Here is an 11,433-nt window from a genome sequence, read left to right as displayed (position 1 = left end):
TGTTGCTCATGCTGAGATCCAAAGTTCTCCCTAACAGGCACTCAGGGCTACTCCCAGCTGCCCCTGTATTCAGACAAAGAAACGGCTTCAGAGAAGGTAAGAGACTTGCCTCTGGCTACCCACTCCATCGGCTGCCACCTGGGGACTTCATCTAATTTTCACATTTGACATCCACTAGATACTATGAATATTTTGATGGTTTGTAGCCTGAGCAGGAGAAAACAAACAGAGTTTGGCACTGGGAGGGATGGTAACCTTCACATCCTCTTCCCTCCCCAAGAAGACTAAAGGTGGATCAGGCACCCCAGAGTGATGGAACCCAGGTGTGAGTGGGTGCTCCTTATGCCCAGGGGGTCACAAGAAGTGCGGAGGGCCAGGCTGCCCCTCCCCCAGGTCTGGCTGGCCTGTCTCAGTGTGACCCAGACCACGGAGGCCCCACACAGAGGCTCCTGCCATGCAGCGCTGTAGTCCTGGATGCCACCCACCCTCTTCTCTCTCCTCCCCACTCAGGGAGGGCAGCGACCGGGCACAATACAGGGCTGCTGGGACGGGCCGGTTGCCGTCGGCATGAGGTCTGGTCCTCTGGCCAGGGCGGTGATAGTGTCATCCCTGTGGTGGTAATACGTTTGAGAGAGGGTAGGTGGTAGCCAAATGAAAAGGAAGACGCTAGCGCCCCGTTTTGTGCCGCAGAGGGCTCCCTGGCAATCCCAGGTCAGTGGGGCAGGAGGCCAAGCGTGGAGCGCAGCCGGGGCGCGGGCTGGATCGGGTTTCCGGAAAGACGTGCTTAGGGCCGGCGCGCGGGGGAGTTGCCTGGTCCGGCTCCCCGCTCCACCTCTGGCCTGGCTTCCGCCCGCCAGTCGCGGTCCCCGGGGGAAGGAGGCCTCTAGACTCGGCCTGGAGCGCCCCCTGACGGCCAATCGGAGCGGGCGCGCCTGCCCGTGGGAGAGCCAGACAGGAGAGCAAGCGCCGGCCAAGCGCAACGGGACGCCCCGGGATCTGCGCGCAGAGGGACCCCTGCCCGCCGCTGGCGCGCTGCGCCAGGGCACGACGGCGGTGCAGGGCCCGGACGCCAAGGCGGAGGCAGCGCAGACCAAAGGAGCCCATGGCAGTTCCGGCCGAGGCAGCGCCCAGTGACTGGAAACGAACCAGGTGAGGAGTCCCAGGGGTATTTACACATGGTCCTTTACCGCCTTCCAACTGGTTTTATTTTGTTTTCATTTTTCATCGGCTGATGTGATGTGTTTAACTTTGCATGCTAACGCAGTTCCCTCTGGGGGCAGGGTGCACGCAGGCAATGTTCTTACGCAAGTAACTGGAAACCACCCGAATGTCCCTCAGTGGGGTGGGGAGTGGCCTAAACAGGAACAGTGACACTTGTCACAAAGGATGGAGCCTATATGTCTGCTTTGGCCGAGGAACATGTCCAGGGCAGAAAAATGGAAAGGTGACACTCAGAGTATTGTGCATGGTGCAATCCATTTTTAACATTCTATGTTTGATTGTTTTCGTATAAACGAAGGAAGAATATGAAAGAAGACACACATGGTTTCTTGTTTTCTTGTTAGAAGGGGGAGTTCAGTTCAATTCAGTTCAGTCGCTCAGTCGTGTCCGACTCTTTGCGGGAGGAAGCCAACTTTAGACCATTCTGTATTGCTTTATACAGTGAGTAAGCTATATAATTCCTGTGAGTGAAATAAATATATTTGCTGCTGCTGCTAAGTCACTTCAGTCGTATCCTACTCTGTGTGACCCCATAGATGGAAGCTCACCAGGCTCCCCCATCCCTGGGATTCTCCAGGCAAGAACACTGGAGTGGGTTGCCATTTCCTTCTCCAATGTGTGAAAGTGAAGTCACTCAGTCGTGTCCTACCCTTAGCGACCCCACGGACTGCAGCCACATCCATTGGGTTTTCCAGGCAAGAGTACTGGAGTGGCTTGCCATTGCGTGCTGAAATGTGACCCAAGAAAACTGGCCTGTGGACACGGGACAGGACATGCACAGTCTTGTCCACACTGGCACCCACCCCCAAAGAGGGACATGCAGACAAAGCCAGACCTTCCTAGCAGGAAGTCTAGCACCTTGGTGGGGATAATCCTTCCTATCACCAGAGGTTCCTAAGCTGCATAACGGCTTGGAGACATTTCTCTGAGACTGAAGAGCAGGAGGTTGGGAGAAGTCAGCAGACTCTGGCCAAAGTCTGAGGGAGGTGATGAGGACTGTAGCAACATGGCCAGTGGGGACCAAGGGCATAAGAGAGGGTGTTTCCTTATCCCAGAGTTTCCTATCAGGTATCTGCTCACATTCAAAATCATTTTAAAATGTAGATCACGTCATTCCTCTACTTGAAACCCTGCAGTGGCTCCTGTTTCACTCAAAGTACAAGGCTTACAGAATCTGCCTCCTCCTGGCTACCCCTCCCCCAAAGTCCCTTTTAACCTCCATTCCCATTCTCAACTTTCCACAAATACACACTCCCTCCCTTCTATTGGCTGTTGCCTCTGCCCAGGGCCCAGCTAGATCCTTCACCCCCTTCAAGTCTTTGCTCAAACTTTCAGCTCCTCTGTATTCCCGATCCCTCCTTGGTTGCATGTATGCTCAGTCATGTCGGAATCTTTGTGACCCCATGGACTGTAGCCTACCAGGCTCCTCTGTCCATGAGATTTCCCAGTTAACAACACTGGAGTGGGTTGCCACTTCCTCCTCCAGGAGATCTTCCCAACCCAGAGATCGAAGCAGTTTCTACTGCATCTCCTGCATTGCAGGTGGAAACTTTCCTGCTTAGCCACTGGGGAAGCCTCCCTTATTCTGCTCTACTGATTCCCGTATCACTTACTCTGTAAAAGACTATTTTACAGTTGGTCTGGTGTTGTCTCTCTCTCCCTACTTGTAACAAGCATCACAAGGGCAGGTGCTTTGCTGATCCCCAGTGCTGAGAGCTCTGCTGCGTGTGCAGCAGGTGCTAGATAAACACTGTAGCTACTAGAAATGAGAATGGATGATGGAACATTCATGTGGGAATTGACCAGAGGCTGTGTAAACGCTGCAGAACAGGGCTCTGGGGAGATGCTATTGGAGATTCATACCTGGAAGTCGTGGGCAGATGGGCTAAGTCTCTGGGGCATTAGGTGGACTGGCCACTTACCCTGGCTATCCTCCCACACCCTGACCACAGGGCTCCCTTAAAGGCAGGGTCAAGTCATGGTCAGAGAACTCCATCATCTTGACTTCAGGCAGCCCTGAGCACCACGTAAAGAGGGACTGCGGGAAGGCCTTCCTTACGTTCTCCTCCCACCTCCCTGGCATGCAGTCACTTGGGGAAACTGGTCCCAATCGCACATTTAGGATCTTATCTGGTCTCTGTTTTGTGATCCAAAGGCTCAGTGACAGTCTAGAGGAATTTCTGCTTTGTTACCCGTTAAGCTCCCCTGAAAAATTATGGTCATAAAAATCAATAGTGTCCCTGTATGAGTGCAACAGCCACTTAGAAAATACAATATGAAAGACATCCAGTTCACAATAGGAACCAGATATGAAACACTGCGAATAAATTTAACAAACATTGTGTGGACTTATGTGAAAAAAAGTAAAAATCCTCGCTGAGAGCACACCGAGGATTTAAGTTGGTATAGGGACACACTGCGTTCACAATTGAAAAGCTGGAATACCGTAACATGTTCGGTTCACCTCTGTATTAGTTAGCCTTCAAGATGGTTCTCGATGATCCCAGACATCTGGCCTCTGTGACTTTGGGTGGCCTCTCTCACACATACCAGAGTTGGTCTGTGTGATCAATAATAGTATGCACCAGAAGTGATCATCTGTCACTTCTGAGATTAGGTTATAAAATATTTTTCTGCTTCCTCCTCGGGTTCTCTCCTTTCCTCTATCTCTTTTCTTCTCTCTCTCTCAGCACTCACTCTGGGGAGACCATGTTACAAAATCTACATGTCAAGGAACTGAAGTCTCCTGCCAACAGTTACGTGAGTGGCGGAGGATCTGGTCAGATAAGACTGCAGCCCCAGCCAGCAGTTTCACTGCAACCTGACAAGAGATTCTGAGCTAGCATCCCCAAGCCAAGCTGTTCCTAGTTTCCTGACCCTCAAACAGGGTGCGAGATGTATAAGTGCTATTTCAAGCTGCTAAACTTTGGGGTAATGTGTCATGCAGTGATGCGTAACTAATACAATCTCAAACAATTCATCTATTTCTACAATTTCAAGCCAAAACTGAAATTTAATTGGTATGTGGGCAAGACACTTTGATAAAGTGTTTCCCAAGTTAGCCAAAAAAATGAACAGATGAAAACAGTCTAGAAAATACAGTGGAATGTTAAACTCTATACTGCCAGTATTCAAACTTCTAAAACAAACATTTCAGTTCTCACACACACATACACACAAACAGATTGAAATAAGAAAGCCCAGTTGTTGATGTTTATTCACTAAGTTGTGTATGACTCTTTTGCAACCCCATGAACTACACACTGCCAGTTTCTTGTGTCCATGGGATTTTCCAGGCAGGAATCCCAGACTGCGTTGCCATTTCCTTCTCCAGGGGATCCTCCCAACCCAGGGATCAAACCACTGTCTCCTGCATTGCAGGCAGATTCTTTACCACTGAGCCACCAGGGAAACCTGAGAAAGCCCATACTCAGATCCAAATACGTATGTAATTATTTAGAATGTGATCCAAATGACACTTAATAATGGGGTGAGGGAGAGGATGGATATTTATTCAATAAACAGAGCTGGGTTAATTAGCTAGATCCTTGCCTGTTACCTGTGATTTTACCAGGATAGCCCTCAGTGGTCATGACCTTAAGGGTTCTGTGACATACGAAAGAATAACTACTGCATCATTAGTCATAATCGTGGGAAGTTTCAAAAGAAAAGATGGATTCAATAAAAGAGGCTTAGATTAATAAATCATGGTGAGTCTATAGAATGAAATACTATACAGCCATTAGAACTGACGTTGAGCATATCTTTTGGCATAAAAGGGTAATTGTTTTTTTGGGCTCCAAAATCACTGCAGATGCTGATTGCAGCCATGAAATTAAAAGACGCTTGCTCCTTGGAAGGAAAGTTATGACCAACCTTGATAGTATATTAAAAAGCAGAGACATTACTTTGCCAACCAAGGTCCGTCTAGTCAAGGCAATGGTTTTTCCCGTGGTCATGTATGGATGTGAGAGTTGGACTGTGAAGAAAGCTGATCGCCGAAGAATCGATGCTTTTGAACTGTGGTGTTGGAGAAGACTCTTGAGAGTCCCTTATACTGCAAGGAGATCCAACCAGTCCATTCTAAAGGAGATCAATCCTGGATGTTCATTGGAGGGACTGATGCTAAAGCTGAAACTCCAATACTTTGGCCACCTCATGCGACGAGTTGACTCACTGGAAAAGACTCTGATGCTGGGAAAGGTTGGGGGCGGGAGGAGAAGGGGACGACAGAGAATGAGATGGCTGGATGGCATCACTGACTCTGTGGACATGAGTTTGAGTGTACTCCGGGAGTTGGTGATGGACAGGGAGGCCTGGCGTGCTGTGATTCATGGGGTCGCAGAGAGTCGGACACGACTGAGCGACTGAACTGACTGACTGACTGACTAGTGGGGAAAAGCTTTTGTAGGATGCTCCCAGTCTAATATATCAGGAAAAAGAGTATTTTAACTCCCAGTGCCTTCTAAAGAGAGTAAACAGGTCCTCATAAAAGGAAAGGCCCAGGGTCTTCCCTAGTGCTCCAGCTGTTAAAAATTCATCTGCCCATGCAGGGGACGTGGGTTTGATCCCTGGTCCAGAAACTAGGATCCCACATGCCGCAGGGCAACTAAGCACATGAGCCACAGCTATTGAAGCAGACAAGCCTCGAGCCTGTGCTCTGCAACGGGAAGCCACCGCAGTGAGAAACCTGGGTACCACAGCTAGAGAGCAGCTTCCGCTCTCCACAACTAGAGGAAGTGCACGCACAGCAACGAAAACCCAACACACACAAAAATAAATAAATAAATCATAAAAAAAAAAAAATGGAACGGCCCATGAACTTCTGGAAACCATGCTAGGTTTGGATATGCACATTTGGGTGGCCAAGCTGTGGTGAGCTGAGTTGCTCCATGTAACACAGGACTGGAAACCAGGATCTCTGAGCCCAGAGAAGGCAGGGGAAGAAGCAAAGGGACGGCCACACACCCGAGACGGTGGACCACTCTGCCCCAGATCTTTATCAAAATGATTTAACTCACAAAACGCTTGCTGTGAGATTTATTTAAAAGAGAAAAAAAAGTGAACTTTAATTCTGCCAGGACAGAGGAGAGACAAAAAGGAACCATTAAGGGACGTAGTAGTGGAAGGCATGTGGGCACGAGTGCCAGGAATTAGCAGAGTTCATGAGGAGGGCTTGGGGCTTTCCCCACCATGGAATTGCTGGGGTCAGAATACAGGTTGAGGACACCAATGCTGATGTTAAATAAAAAGCACAGACACACACATTTGTGATTACAGCTTCAGAGCCCAGGGTTGCAGTCAGCCATACCTGACATTCCTGGGGAGCAGAGCTTCTTAAGTAATCAGGTCTCTGCACAAGGCTTTGATCAGCATCCAGTGGGTGTGGTAAGTTATGTCAGAGCCATGTGGCCAGGCTTACAGTAGGTGGCAATAGGAGATGTTTCCTACTCCTTAATATAGGACTGAGTTCCTCACTAACTTGGTGAATCAGCATACAAGGCAGGGGTGGTGGGTTTTGGGAGCTTATTCTATGTCCCCAGACTCCTGGTTTACAGGAAAAGTCCTGAGTCCTGCACAGGCGTGTTTCCTGAGCCTGGGACTGATACACAAAACAAGGAGAAATCAGCTGATTTTCTACTACAGTTTGAACTTGTGGCTGCCAGCATTCGGGGAGTCTGGGGATGGTCCAGTGTTCCAAGAGGTGGAGAGACTGATGGAGAGAAAACATGGGACAGTGTGAAGTCTGATCCTGTCCCCACGGCCCCATGCCTCTCTGAGACTAGGCCACCCTCCTCCCTGTTATCAGAGTCCCCTTCTGCTTCACCTCCTCTCCGTAAGGTCATTGCGAGCAGTGTGTTACTTGGCTAGCCCTGCATTTGTCTTGCCAAGGATGCCGCAGGGGTGAACTGGACATGACACTAAGGACCTGGGCCAGACCCTCTCTAAGGGCCCTTTCTGATGGCCCATTTCCCACTGGAGGTCCCTCCTGGGCTCCGCTCTCTATTTGACGGCAGCCATCCCACCTCCTTGCTGCCCAGCCCCCCCTTTCATCACCTCCCCCAGGAAGCCAATGACATAGCAAAGAAAAGGTGGTTTCCAGAGACAGTCCTCTGCTCACCAGATGCCAAGTTCTTTTGGGCTGCACACAGCTCATACAGCAGGGAGCTCTGGGTCCTCAGGTGGAGGGAGTATTGAGCGGGCCACCCCCTCTCCATCACAGACAGACAACCTACGCTCATCTGCACTCCCGCTCCCTAAACCTCTCCAGGAGCCCTGGTCCTGCTAATTAGAAAATGCTCGACTCCATCCGAATCCCCCTGGAACCAGGCCACTCAGCACAAGTATAACAGATTGACTCAGTGTCAGCCCAGGACTGATTCTTATTAACTCAAAGGGCAGGAGGCGACTCTGAGACCGCAGATGGCAAACAGGCTTGTGCTATGGGCAGCCGCCCACACATCCCTCCCCAGGTCCCCTGGCATCTACTAAAGACCACACGTCGGCCAGGCCTGCCTGCTGCCTCTCTCAGCTTGAGAGTCACCTCCAAATCACAGGCGTGGCCCCACCAGGTCCCTAGGCTGTCCCACCCAGTGGAGAGGAGCAGCAGTGCCCTCACCCTATAAGCACCTGACCAGCAAGCCCTGGGCTCCCATCCGGGCCCGGAAGAGCAAGCAGAGATCACTGCCAATACTTCCTGCATGCCCACCACGAGGCTTCAGGCACTGTGCTAAAGCCTTTCTTCTAACTTCTTTAATTTTCAGAATAAGATTATGAGGCAGGCAGTTTGATTATTCCAAGGCCAATTTTGTTGTCAAAATCGACAGCTGCTAATGACCCAGGACCTAAACCTAAGTCTTGCTGCTGCTGCTGCTGCTAAGTCACTTCAGTCGTGTCCGACTCTGTGCGACCCCATAGACGGAAGCCCACCAGGCTCCCCCGTCCCTGGGATTCTCCAGGCAAGAACACTGGAGTGGGTTGCCATTTCCTTCTCCAATGTGTGAAAGGGAAAGTGAAGTCGCTCTTAGTGAGCCCTAATAGGTTCCTGCCCTTCCATCCTCCACCTCCACCCTCTGGGTTCTTGTTCTGAGCCGAACATTCCTTCTGGGTCCATGCAGCGGTGTCTCACCTCCCCAGTGGCCACTCCTGGTGGGTATGGACAAGAGTACATGTGCCTCCTGCTCCTCGCCACCATCTGCTCACAGACCACATCTGTCCCTGTGGGATCCCACATACCATTCAGCTTGAAGAGGCGGCCGCCACCTCCAGGCTGCTTTTGGGAGCCGTGAGAAGGCTGAGCAGAGGCTGTGAGCTCGACAAACAGCACCCCCACCCCACCCCGGCTGGGTCCTCAGTTCCCTACAAAGGGGGATTCCAGCCCCAATCCTCACTTCCCCAAGCAGTGAGACTTAGGGTAGAGACAGCTGGTGTCCTTCAATATCTAGCCTCGCCTCTTCTTCCTGGGCATACAGAGAGACCTTGACCTGGCAACTAGACGTGGCTTCAGATGATGGAATGTGGGCACAGTGATGTGCAAGCATCCAGGCCTCTTTCCTAAGATTCTCCCTCACTGGGTCTTCACCCTCTTCCCTGCTCCAGCCACCAGCTGACTAGACTAGAGCCTTCAAGGCCCTATCGGAGGGTGGGGTCACAAGATGGAAGGAGTCCGGGTCCCTGAAACACTGTGTGGAGCAGGTATTTGCCACCCCAACCCCTCAGCCCTCCCCCAGAGACTGTGACATGAGCAAAAAACATTTATTTTTAAAAGCCATCGAAGTTTAGGGGATATTTGCCATAATGGTTAGTCTATCCTGACTCTAATGCAGTGGTCTTCTAACTTGAACCTGTGTTAGAATCACCAAGTGAAAGTGTTAGTCGCTCAGTCATGTCCGACTCTTTGAAACCCCCCTGTCCATGGATTTCTCCAGGCAAGAATACTGGAGTGGGTAGCCATTCCCTTCTCCAGGGGATCTTCCTGACTCAGGGATCAAAGCTGGGTGTCCTGCATTGCAGGCAGATTCTTTACTGTCTGAGTCGTCGGAGAAGCCCCAGAATCACCAAAGGGCTGGTTAGAACAGTGACTGCTGAGTTTCTGATACCACAGGCCCAGAGTGGGACCACAGAATTTGCATGTTTACCGAGTTCCCAAGTGATGCCACAGCTGCTGGCCCAGGGCGTCACGCATGGAGAATCATCGCACTGTTGCTGAAGCTGCGGTGCTATAATCAGCGTCCCCACTTTACAGAGGAGATGGCCCCCAGTTCCTGTCTCTTTCACTGGCACCATACTGCTTTCACACTAGGCCACATCAGTATGTGGCCCCTGCATCTGCCCATTCTATACTCACTGATTCTGTCCTGTGAGTTGGTGTCTTCAGACAGGGTGAGAAGTCCTTGGAGTAGACATCCTGGGCTATAAACCCAGCTCTGCTACTCAACATGCGTGGCACCTGTGTGTTCAGGTTCCTCTAACATCAAACATACCTCACCTGCCCAGCAGTGTTGCCCAAAGTAGGTTTTTTAATGAGGCCATCTGACTGTTGCCCTTGAGCGGCAGATACTTGGAACAGAAGGAACGAATATTGGTCCTAGATGAGCCCATTCCAGCCTCACTCCTGAGAACCACGTGGATGTTCACGCCCCCCGCCCCGCCCCAGTATTGCTGCCTCCAAGGCCAGTGACTGACATTTGTCCCCGTACAGTCTTGGGGTGGAGGAAGATTGGGGGTGGGATATAGAAAGAGAAAACAAAAATACAGTCTAAAACTTTTAATGGACACCTTTGCCAGGTGTAAGAATTGTGTTGCCGGGAGGAAGGAGGGGAGTTCACCAGCCTGGGACTGGGCCCCCACACCCCAGTTTCTTAGAACATCCTTACAGATTCTCTTTCATATGAGAATCCTGCAAAGACACCCCCCCCCCTACCGCAGCTTCCAAGAATAGTTTTAAGATCCGCAGAGAGGGGAGGTAAGCTCACTTCAAAATGCAGTTATGCTTGGAAAGAGATTCAGATGCACATGAGATGTCTAACTTTTGGAAGAGATGACCAGATGTTCTGTTGACTGTGGAGGAGTCAATTTCATCCTCAGGGCCCTGGTGATCCCACATTCCTGGATCATCCCTCTCAGTCAGTTCAGTTCACTCAGTCGTGACCAACTCTTTGTGACCCCATGAATCACAGCACGCCAGGCCTCCCTGTCCATCACCAACTCCCGGAGTTCACTCAAACTCATGTCCATCGAGTCAGTGATGCCATCCAGCCATCTCATTCTCTGTCGTCCCCGTCTCCTCCCACCCCCAATCCCTCCCAGCATCAGAATCTTTTCCAGTGAGTCAACTCATCGCATGGCCAAAGTATTGGAGTTTCAGCTTTAGCATCAGTCCTTCCAATGAACACCCAGGATTGATCTCCTTTAGAATGGACTGGTTGGATCTCCTTGCAGTATAAGGGACTCTCAAGAGTCTTCTCCAGCACCACAGTTCAAAAGCATCCATTCTTTGGTAATCAGCTTTCTTCACAGTCCAACTCTCACATCCATACATGACCACAGGAAATACCATAGCCTTGACTAGATGGACCTTGGTTGGCAAAGTAATGTCTCTGCTTTTTAATATGCTATCTAGGTTGGTCATAACTTTCCTTCCAAGGAGCAAGCGTCTTTTAATTTCATGGCTGCAATCAGCATCTGCAGTGATTTTGGAGCCCAAAAAAACAAAGTCTGACACTGTTTCCACTGTTTCCCCATCTATTTCCCATGAAGTGATGGAATCAGATGCCATGATCTTAGTTTTCTGAATGTTGAGCTTCAAGCCAACCTTTTCACTCTCCTCTTTCACTTTCATCAAGAGGCTTTTTAGTTCCTCTTCACTTTCTGCCATAAGGGTAGTGTCATCTGCATATCTGAGGTTATTGATATTTCTCCCGGCAATCTTGATTCCAGCTTGTGCTTCTTCCAGCCCAGCGTTCCTCATGATGTACTCTGCATATAAGTTAATTAAGCAGGGTGACAGGATACAACCTTGACGCATTCCTTTTCCTATTTGGAACCAGTCTGTTGTTCCATGTCCAGTTCTAACTGTTGCTTCCTGACCTGCATACAGGTTTCTCAAGAGGCAGGTCAGGTGGTCTGTTAATCCCATCTCTTTCAGAATTTTCCACAGTTTATTGTGATCCACACAGTCAAAGGCTTTGGCATAGTCAATGAAGCAGAAAT

The sequence above is a fragment of the Moschus berezovskii genome, chromosome 12, assembly GCF_049115385.1.
Source record: "Moschus berezovskii isolate FMDL1 chromosome 12, NW_MosBer_1.0, whole genome shotgun sequence".
Lineage (NCBI taxonomy): Eukaryota > Metazoa > Chordata > Mammalia > Artiodactyla > Moschidae > Moschus > Moschus berezovskii.
The sequence above is the reverse complement of the archived record's forward strand: the minus strand, read 5'-3'. Positions refer to the sequence as shown.